Below are 11,368 nucleotides of genomic sequence, written 5' to 3' on the forward strand. Positions count from 1 at the left end.
TCCTCTAACAAGACTAGGTTCCCACACACTTCTGCTAGCATTCCATGAGGGCTTCAAACTACAATAGTTTAAAGGCTCTTCCCTTTAGTATTCACTCCAAACCCAAACACACTTCTCCCTCACACAACTAGATGGCTACAACTAGTAATAGCTTGCTTGTCTAATCAGAATAGTATACTCACACTCAACCAACACTCTAACTAGCTTGTACTTGAGAAGAAGGGAGGTTTATATAGGCAATGTGGATGGAAGATGGATCCTCTTCTCATGGGAGAAGGACTTATCCCTTGAGGTAGTTCCATCATTATAGGGGAAAGGATCCCAAACTATCATCCTCGACCCCATCCGACCAAACCATTTACCAGACTTCTGTTATGAAGCTTCTAGAGATGGAAGCTTTGGCTCCAAATTTAAAAAAATTTCCATAACAGGACCGGCGCAACTGGAACACAGCTCAGTCGCACCGATCGGCGTGGGGAATAGTGCTAATCTCTGCACATCAGCACAGGGGAGACAAAGGTCATTAGCGTCGGCCTTGTAAACTGGGAAAAACAGAAGTTTGAGGGGAAATGGTGCAAAAGGGAAATGATCTGCTCATGAAGAGGGACATAATGGGAGTTTCTTCATGAAGGCAAAGCATTTGGGGTTCACTGTAGAGGTCCTCCAAGATCAAGGAACGAGGAGTACAGGGACATTGACAAAATGTTGTGTAACAAGGGGCAAGCTTCCTAAAGTGTTGGGATGGTTCTCAGGGGTCCTATAGCTGATGTGGAAGGTCTGTATGTTGAGTTTTTGTTGATTTCATTTCCCTAAGGTCACATAGGAGGTTGAATATGATCATAGTAGCCTCTCGTCACATGTTTACCCTGGTTGGTTGATTACTTGGGTAGATGTGGGAGGAGGGTGTTACAGGAAGAATGAATAAGATTCACACCCACCATCTAGCGAATGATGGTGCATGAAATCACATTCTAAATCCTAAATTTAGCAAGTGTATGTAATCTTACTACCATAATTCACAACACTTGGTACACCAGAACCTACAAGTCAAGTAGATATGGTCTAGCATAAATATTAATTAAAGGTGCATGGTCCAGTATGGTGTAGTGCATGTCATGAATAACAAATTTTATCTCTCAATCCTTCTGTGTTTTGAAATTTCTATTTGAAATTCTATCAAAATGTAATGCTTGCTCCTATAATGTCAAAGAGAGAAAAATGAAACAATGAGTTGCATATGTTGAACAATATAATCTAGATCTTGAACATCTTAAAAATCTATGCACTTTACACTTTCACTTTCACTTGAACACCACATGCCATATTTGTTGGCACTGCTACATCAATCATTTTAGACAAGAAAGACCAAGATTTTCCATTATCTTCTTGAATGTATCCATATCCTTTGAAAGCCAGGAAATTCTTCTTCTACAATCGTGGCTATATGGCCCTTATAGTCATGAGCAAGAAAAAGCAATGTGTCCTTTGGCAATTTGTTATGCACTTCCTCCTTAAAATCAATGGGACCATAGCCATGTATTAAACAAACATCTCTAGTGAAATTCATTCTTGGATTAGGCTGACCAAGGCCTTCACATTTTACGTAAGTCATACATGCTTGTGTGTGCCTAGGAGTAGGTCGAACCTCTAGGAACAGATTCCAACATAATTTTTGTCGCCGCCATTGACAAATACATCTACATTTTCTTTCCTTGCTTTTGATATCACAGACTTTACACCTGAATTTTTTGTATTTATCAGACAAGTCCCTATGACATGATAATCATGCACATGGGTATTCATGGCATATATCAGTTGTAAGCCTATCTCCTTTATTAGAGTAAGATCCATGTCCATTGTTTTTTCCATCGGATGCACTAATTTTCAAAAGTGTTGAGTAGCCAATGGATAATATTTGGATATGGAAAGCTTTGTTCAATTACTCTTCTCGCACAACAGCTGGGGTTATGGTGATAGGCACATAGTAAATGGAAAGCACCATCCTTTCATGCGTATGTTGTAACCATGCCATGTATCATGATGGAAATTGTGTCCATAATTAAAGGTAACTATCGCATAATTCTCATTATTGATAATCCTTTGTGATATTGTTAATCCTTGGACCTTTCTAAGAGAGAGTGTGAGGAGTTGTTGAATAATAATGTGAAGCTTAACTTGCGCAAATTGTATCTATGATACCCAACATTTCTTACAGCACAACCATAAAATTATATTCAAAACAAATTTATGGCTATGTACTGGGAAAAAGTAAGATGTTTCATTCAAATCCTTGATGAAATATAGAACTAGGTGTGCCAAGTTAGTATAGAAGGTAATGCTTCTTCAAAACTAATTGAAATTGACATAAACCCTAGACTTCAAAGAGTGTAGTTCTCACAATTTCCTATATATAAATCATTATTCACCTGTGTGTGTTGAAGGATCATTTGCAAGATCAATGGATTCAAAATGCTGTAAACCCCAATGATGATAATAAAGTGAGGTAAGAATAGAAGGAGTGTCTTATTGACATACAAGAACTAGGTTTATGAGAGATTGTTCGGCGTAAATCACATGATATTTCATTTGTCGACGTGTTTCGAACCAACCAGTGTGGTTCATCGTCAGGACAAGTTGAATGAACAGATCTTGGCTTTTCTGTGCAGGGATTCAATTGTTGAATTGAGGCTTCTGTGATCCATATTAAGTTTATGAGAGATTTTTCAGCGTAAATCACATGATATTTCATTTGTCGACGCATTTCGAACCAACCAGAGTGGTTCATCGTCAGGACAAGTTGAATGAATAGATCTTGGCTTTTCCATGCAGGGATTCAATTGCTGAATTGAGGCTTCTATGATCCATATTAAGTTTATGAGAGATTTTTTTACATAAATCACATGATATTTCATTTGTCGACGCGTTTCGAACCAACCAGTGTGGTTCATCGTTAGGACAAGTTGAATGAACAGATCTTGGCTTTTCCGTGTAGGGATTCAATTGTTGAATTGAGGCTTCTGTGATCCATATTAAGTTTATGAGAGATTTTTCGGCGTAAATCACATGATATTTCATTTGTTGACGCGTTTCGAACCAACCAGTGTGGTTCATCGTCAAGACAAGTTGAATGAACAAATCTTGGCTTTTCAGTGCAGGGAAAAGCCAAGATTTGTTCATTCAACTTGTCTTGATGATGAACCACGCTGGTTGGTTCAAAACGCGTCGAAAAATGAAATATCATGTGATTTACGCCGAAAAATCTCTCATAAACTTAATATGGATCACAGAAGCCTCAATTCAACAATTGAATCTCTGCATGGAAAATCCAAGATCTGTTCATTCAACTTGTTCTGATGATGAATCACACTAGTTGGTTTGAAACGCGTCGACAAATGAAATATCATGTGATTTACACCAAAAAATCTCTCATAAACTTAATATGGATCACAGAAGCCTCAATTCAACAATTGAATCCCTACACGGAAAACCCAAGATCTGTTCATTCAACTTGTCCTGACGATGAACCACACTGGTTGGTTCAAAATGCGTCGACAAATGAAATATCATGTGATTTACGCCGAAAAATATCTCATAAACTTAATATGCATCACAGAAGCCTCAATTCAATAAGAACTAGGTTATTAAAGAGTTTAGACCATTGTTATCGATAAGGAATTTACTAAGCCCTTGAAAATCAAAGGGGGACCTAAAATTTAGAAATGCATACTAAACATTTTGGGTGTTGTTATAGCAACGACAACAATATGCATTAGTAAATTAACTAGCGTTTTTCTAGGGCCTAATTTGTCATTGTGGAGAACTAGTTTCCTTCACGCTATTACAACATTGGTACGACGCTTAACACATCTGGTGTGGCATGAAAGTGGCCATGGAAAGTGCCTTGGGGGAAGGAGGTGCAAACACCTCCTTCAGGAATGTGATCGCAAGGGATGGAGGTTTTAGTTCAAACCTTCATATGAAAGCACCACATCAATCGACTCCAAGCCCAAGTTGTGGGAATAGAAATAAAATTGATCATGCACTGGGGTGAATTTGCAAAATCATATGTAAAGGAGATTCCTCCCTAAGGAAATCAAGGATCTGAAATATGAAGTAAAATGGGGAAAAAATAAGAGATACATCTAGTATATGAAGGATGACGCTTTGATATACAATTTCATTGGCATTTGGCCAATGAAGAGAGCATTGGTTGGATGGATCCAACAAAATTGGTAGCTAAAGGTACACATTGATCTTGAGCTAGGAGAAAAGGGTTTCTTTACGATGAATTTTACAAATATGAAAGATATAAATAGGGTATTTGAGAATAGCTCGTATTTTTTGAATAATGTGGAGTTATTCATGAAATTTTGGCATTAAAGGTATAACTCAAAAATGGAAAATTTCTTGGAGGCCCTAATTTGGGTTTGTTTATTTTCTCTGCCAAAAGAATTTTGGGAGGAGAAAATATTAGAATGTATTTGAAATGCAATTGAATATTTTGTGAAAAATATCCTAAGTGACCAAGCCAGAATATTGCACCTCATATGTGAGGATATGTGTGCATGTGAATATCTCCCAGCCACTACTGGAATCAATAAAAATATCCTACCATGCTGAAATTTGGAAATAATTGTTGGATTATGAGCATGCACTATTTAGATGCCACAAGTGCCATAAATACAACCATATTGTCATGGATTGTATTCTTATTCTCAGATAGGAAACAATAAAAAAAATCAATAAAAACTAGATCATGAGGATTTTTAAAAAGTCCAACCTTGTTGAAAAAACCCTCAAGCACAAAATGCAGCAACACTAGAGAATCCCCTTCAATCCAAAAAACATTATGATTCATTGACAAGAGAAAAGAGTGAAATTCCATATTAGGCACATCCTCAAGAAATATATCAAGAGAAGGAAAATGGAAAGTTAAAGGTGGAAGCCCATAAGAGAAAATATCTAGAGGAATCCACAAAGAATTCACCAATAAAGGAAATTGATATGCTAGACATATAGGGAACGAGGAATGTTGATGGGTTATAGGACATGGATATGGATTAAATTACACTCTCAAACTTCATTGAGGAATTCACAAGTAAGGACCCAGGAAAGATACCAGATCAACAAAAAAAATTCTTTAGACAAACATATCTACAATTAAAAATTAAAATGAATGTGACTTCGAAGGGAGAAATCTCGCCCCTAAATATTCCTGGAATTCAAACACAATAATATCCAAACATGCTCCCAAGCATATGAAGGAAGACAAAAGAGAAGGAAAAGTGAAAAAGAGTTAATACAGGAGATGGAGGATGCACTTGTCAATTCCATACAAGTGGCTTTCTTAACAAAGGTGTTTTCCTTTAGACGACATTCTTCCCAATGAAGATAATTTCATGGAATATTAAATGCGTTAATTTTCATGGAAAGTAAAGGTTGTTCAAAGAGAGAATCCATAGGGAACTTCCTACAATAGTAATGTTATAGGAGATTAAATTTGATAGTAATAAATTCAGCTAAGTATCCTATCATTATTGGAGAGGATGTTAAACCATAGCACCATATGTTGCAATGAAATCAAGGGGAATCGTTATATTATGGAATCCAAATGAAGAGGAATTTATGGATTGGATGGATACCCAAACGATAATCTCTAGTACATGCCACTACTTAGGATCAAAAGAAACAGGATGCATAACGATTGTTTATGGGCTAAATATGGTGAATGAAAAGGAAGGATTCCTTAGAATCTTGGCTAGCATCAAAGAGATTCACCAAGATAAGTTGTGGATTTTATGAGGATATTTTAACATGTTGACATCAGTGGAGGAAAAAAAGGGAGGTGCTCATCACTTGGACACAGACTCCCAACAATTTAAATAGTGGATGCAGTAAATGAAATTGGTTGACATGGAAACAATTAATGGAGTGTCCACCCGGAAGAATCATCACAATGGTGAGAAGTAAATAGCCTCATTATTGGATAGATTTATAGTCTCTAAATCTCTCTTAGAAGTATGTATATTCCTAGAATCATCTATTCTTCCTTGTACAAGTTTAGATCACTTCCAAATCTATCTAGAAATAGATATCACGGCTGCCCCTAAAAATATGTATTTCATATTTGAGAGATTTTAGCTTAAGGATCCATCCTTAAGAAGGAAAAGGTGTTGTGGGAAGAGATTAAAGTCCAAGTTCCCTACAATATGAACAATTTTCAACGAAAAGCTCAAGATTACTAGGTTAAAAATTTTAAAAAAAATGGAACAAATAGGATTTTGGAAATATTATCCAAGAAAAACAAGAACTAGAGGTATAAATGCATGAGGTTCAATGACAAATAATTATGGAGATAATAACTAAGGTTCTAGCTACAAAAGGGGAACTAGTCACAAAAAGAGAGGACAAAAGGAAACAGGAGGAAAAATTATTGAGGAAAATTTCAAAAATCCACTAGCTTCAAGAAGGGGAGAAGAACATTGTTTTTTCATAAATCAATGATCGAAAAATGACATCTTAATAAGGTATTTTCACTCAAAGATGAAGTAAGGTAAAAACTCATAGATCACAAAGAAATGGGGTAATAATTGGTTAGATATTATGGATCGCTTTTGTTTGAGCCAAATCAAGGTTAATGGAGACCAATTCAAAAGATCATGAAAAGCATCCCAACACTAATTCAACTAGATCATAATGCTTCTTTAATGTAAGAAGTATGCTATGCATAATTCGAAGAGGTGGTAATTTCCATTCAAAGAAAAAATATGTTAGGCTCGATGTGTTCACCATAGATTTTTTCTAGGCTTGTGGCACTTCCTTATAAAATAAATCCATAACCTAGTGGAGGAATTTTGTAATACATGTTCTTTATTTCCAACCTCAAATGCCACACTATTAACAATGGCACTCAAGACTAATAAGGCTCGGGATCCTTGTAGCTTCATACCAATAGCCTTATGGAATGTGATATATAATATATTTTGAAATCCATTTGAAATCATCTAAATTTGTTCCTTCCAGATCTAATTTTAGTGGAGAAAACCAATTACGTGGAGGGAAAATAGATCTTGGATAGCATAGTAGTATCCCATGAGGTCCTCCATTCAGTGGGAAAATCTAAGAAAGCAAGAATTTTAATTAAGCTTTACCTGTCTAAGGCCTTCGACATACGTGGTTAGGCTTATCTCTTCAGTGTTCTCAAAGCCTTTAACTTTCCAAGTATTTGGATTAACTAAGTAGTAGCTCTAGTTGCAACCTTTTTCTTCTTAATGATGCTCAATGTATCTCCTTCCTAAACATTCAAGTCTTCATGTGGAATTTTCTAAGGCAACCCTCTCTAATAATTCTTATTTATTCTTATTGCATAGGGTTGGGATGCACTATAAAGAAGCTAGTAGCTCAGAGAAAGATAAAAGGATTGATTAAACTCTATGGAGATAGTATTCCCATCTCCCAACAGTAGTTGTTGATGATACGATGCTAATGGGAGTGTTGGGCATGGAATCCCCCCACAGTTTTGGGGCTCAAAGCCCAATTTTTGAGTGATATTTGTAAAAATTTCTGTTTTCCCACCCCGGTTTTCAGTTTCTCCTTATTTCTCCCATGTAGTTAAATGCCCATTCCCATAACCATACATTTAACAGACTGAAAAAAAATAAATATTGCTGAAAACACAAATTCTGGAAATTTTTCAGAATGCTGGAAATTGCAGAATTAAAAATCAGCAATTAAAAACAGCCATTAAAACACATTAAAACACTGATATTTTTGGTCAACTTGACCCTGGAAAAACCCCCTACAACTCTTGGGGAAAACCAGTTTGAGAGCTCTTCTTTATTTCTGAAATTTGTCTTTTTACAGTGAGAATTATTCAGCAAAAATCAGCAAGCAAATTTACAACTTATCTCCTTTCCCGTGCCTCACAGCAATCTGGAAATTACAGCAAACAGGACAGCAATAAATGCTGTACGACCTCCGTTTTGTGTGCAGAAAAATCAGCAAACTGCTCCTCGATTTTTGTGCAAAAATCTGCCTTTCACTGTGTGCTGAATTAGCTGTACAAATCTGCTCAACTGCTGCCTTGGAATGTGTGCCAAGCTGCTGTCTCCTTCTCCTTCCTGCTCAGAAATCTCTCTTGCTCTCTTGCTCTCCTTCTCCCAATCTGCTCATGAAAGAATGAATGACCTTTTCCTCCTTTTCCTCCTTTAATATAACTCCAAGTGACTTTTGGGTGATCCAAGTGACTTTTGGGTGATCTCTAAATCCAATGGCTGAAATAGATTTAGATCAATGGTTGAGATTAAATGCTCATTTAAATCTCACTTTCTATTTTTTAATTCACCCCACTTTAATAAAGACCCACTTAGTCATTTATTTCCAAAGTCACTTTTCCTTTCTAATTTTTCATTGACTTTATAAAAGTCACTTTAAAATTAGACTTAATAACTTTATCACTTAAAGTCACTTTTAAATTAGATTTAACTTTATAAAATTATAAAGTCACTTTAGGAGAAAAATTAAATTCTTTTGGACACTTTTCCCTAGGCCAAAGATCAAAGCCTAAGGGAACCACCTGTCCTCCGGTACCAAATTTCAACACTCCCTCTTACCGAGGAAGGTGTTCCTCACCACACCCATCTTGTCTCTGAAGTAGACATGCTTGCCCCGTGGTAAGGCTTTGGTAAGGATATCTGCAACCTGCTCATCAGTGGAAATATACTCAAGCTTCACAGCTCCCTTCTGAACATAGTCTCTGATGAAATGATATCTGATCCCGATATGCTTTGACCTGTCATGAAATACTGGATTCTCCGTGAGTTTAATGCAACTCTGATTATCACAGTAAATCACTGAAGGTCTCAACGGCTGACCAAATAAGCCAAACAACATCTTGCGAAGCCAGATAGCCTCACAACTAGCTAGACTGGCTGCCATATACTCTGCTTCCGCTGAACTCAGTGCTACTGACTGCTGCTTCCGGCTGAACCATGACACTACTGCTGAACCCAACCCAAAACAACACCCTGAAGTGCTCTTCCTATCAGAAGCACAACCTGCCCAATCAGAATCAGTGTATCCTGCCAATCTCACTCCATCTCCCTGCCTGTAGTCCAGACCATAATCCACTGTCCCCTGCAAGTACCGCAAAATGTGTTTTGCAGCCACCCAGTGAACCTTCCTAGGCTCACACATAAACTGACTCATCGTGTTGACTGCAAAACAGATATCTGGTCTAGTGTTGACCAAATACATCAAGGAACCAATCAGCTGCCTGTACAATGTGGGATCCACCAACTCGGAATCCGAAGCATGAAGCTTCTTCCAGTTGGTGATCATCGGTGTCGACATGGGTCTACAATCCTCCATGTGGAATCTGCTAAGGATGTCCACAATATACTTCCCCTGCCCCAGGAAGAAATGCCCCTCCTCCTGCCACACCTCCAAACCCAAAAAGTAATGCATCAAGCCGATGTCCTTCATCTCAAACTCCGCCGCAAGATCTCTCTTGCAGTGCTCTATGAGTCTCTCTGCACCTGTAATGATCAAGTCATCCACATACAGCACCAGAATGAGAGGCTCCTCACCAATCACAATAAAGTAAAGGTTCGGATCTGCCTCACTCTTTGTGAAACCCATCCCCTGCAAGTATGCATCTATCCTGGAGTACCAAGCTCTGGGAGCTTGCTTCAGGCCATAAAGGGCCTTCTTCAATCTGCACACATGGGACTCCTTCCCATGCACCTCAAAGCCCTGTGGCTGCTCAATGTACACCTCCTCCTGTATGAAGCCATTGAGAAATGCGGTCTTCACATCCATCTGGTGGATCTTCCAACCCATCTCTGCTGCTATCGATATAATGGAGCGGATCGAAGTATATCGAGCCACGGGAGCGAAGGTCTCCTCATAATCAACTCCCTCTACCTGGGAGAACCCTCTAGCCACAAACCTCGCTTTGAATTTCTCAATGCTGCCATCTGCAGCATGCTTTACCTTGTAAAGCCATCTGGAAGTAACCACGGATTTGCCCTCAGGCCTCGGCACCACCTCCCAAACATCATTCTTCATGATAGAAGAATACTCCTCCTGCATGGCCTCTCTCCAGACCTGCTGGCTAGCTGCCTCCTCATAGCTAGAAGGCTCAGAGTCAAGGATGCTGGTAACCATCGCCATATAACTACAAAACCTCTCAGGTGGTCTACTCTCTCTGATCGGCCTCTTCGGCTCAGCAACAGATGTGGCATCTCTCAAGGTGTCCTGAAGCCACTTGGGCTTCCTCTTCCCTGAGCGCACTTCTTCCACCGGAGAATGAAACTCCTCCTCCTCATCATCATCAGTAGCCTGAACTCCTGACTGTCTGTCTGCTGTCCTCCTGCCTGCACCTGAACCTGTAGAAGCTGAGGTACCGTGTGAACTGTCCATCAGTGGACTCCCTAGTGAACTGCTCTGTGAACTGCTCTGCATGCTGCCCGGAGCACCACCCCTCTGGCTCGATGAGCCACTGCTCACTGATGGACCTGACATCCTCATAGATGTACCTCCGGATCCTCCTGATCCCTGCCCACTGGATCCTTGCGACTGACTCAACTGCTGCTGAGGGTCTGGCTGATCCAGATACTCTAACTCCCGTGACCTCCTAAAGGCCCTGTCCTCCTCGAACTTCACATCCCGTCTGACAACAACTCTCCTCTGTGCAGGAATGTAAATCCGAAAGGCCTTTGAGGTCTCACTGTAGCCCACAAAGATACCCTTCTCTGCGGTGGGCTCTAGTTTGGTCCTCTTCTCTTTGGGTATATAGGAGTATGTAATGCATCCAAAGATGTGAAGATGACCAATATCAGGCTTCTTCCCAGAGAAAGCCTCCTCCGGAGTCATGTGCCCCAAAGCACGATGCGGACTCCTGTTCTGCAAGTAAACAGCTGTGTTGCAGGCCTCTGCCCACAAGAACAATGGCAACCCCTGATCATGTATCATGGCTTTGGCAGCCTCTATGATGGATCTGTTCTTCCTCTCCGCAACCCCGTTCTGCTGGGGGTTGTAAGGAACAGTGAACTCCCTCCTAATGCCTGCCTCCGCACAATAGTCAACAAACTCTCCAAGGGTGTACTCTCCTCCATTGTCCGACCTCAAGGACTTGATCTTTCGACCTGTCTGAGTCTCCACAAGAGCTCTGAACTCCTGAAACCGCTTGAAGACCTCACTCTTGGTCTTCAAAAAATAAATCCAGGTCCTCCTGGAGTGATCATCAATGAATAAAACATAGTACTCATATCCACTCAAGGAAACATGAGACATCCGACCGCTCACATCGGAATGAATCAAATCAAGTATCCCCGTCGCTCTGCTGTCACTGCTGGGAAAAGGGGAT

The 11,368-nt window shown here is 39.5% G+C and overlaps 1 pseudogene; it reads right to left on the reverse strand.

Moving 5' to 3' along the window:
• Positions 1 to 1,287: 1,287 nt before the first annotated feature.
• Positions 1,288 to 1,869, reverse strand: LOC149193772 (persulfide dioxygenase ETHE1 homolog, mitochondrial pseudogene; annotated as a pseudogene).
• Between the last annotated feature and the right edge of the window lie 9,499 nt (positions 1,870 to 11,368).

The sequence above is a fragment of the Pinus tabuliformis genome, chromosome 2_2 (assembly GCF_031772625.1).
Source record: "Pinus tabuliformis cultivar Carrire ecotype Pingquan chromosome 2_2, CPIR1, whole genome shotgun sequence".
Taxonomy (NCBI): domain Eukaryota; kingdom Viridiplantae; phylum Streptophyta; class Pinopsida; order Pinales; family Pinaceae; genus Pinus; species Pinus tabuliformis.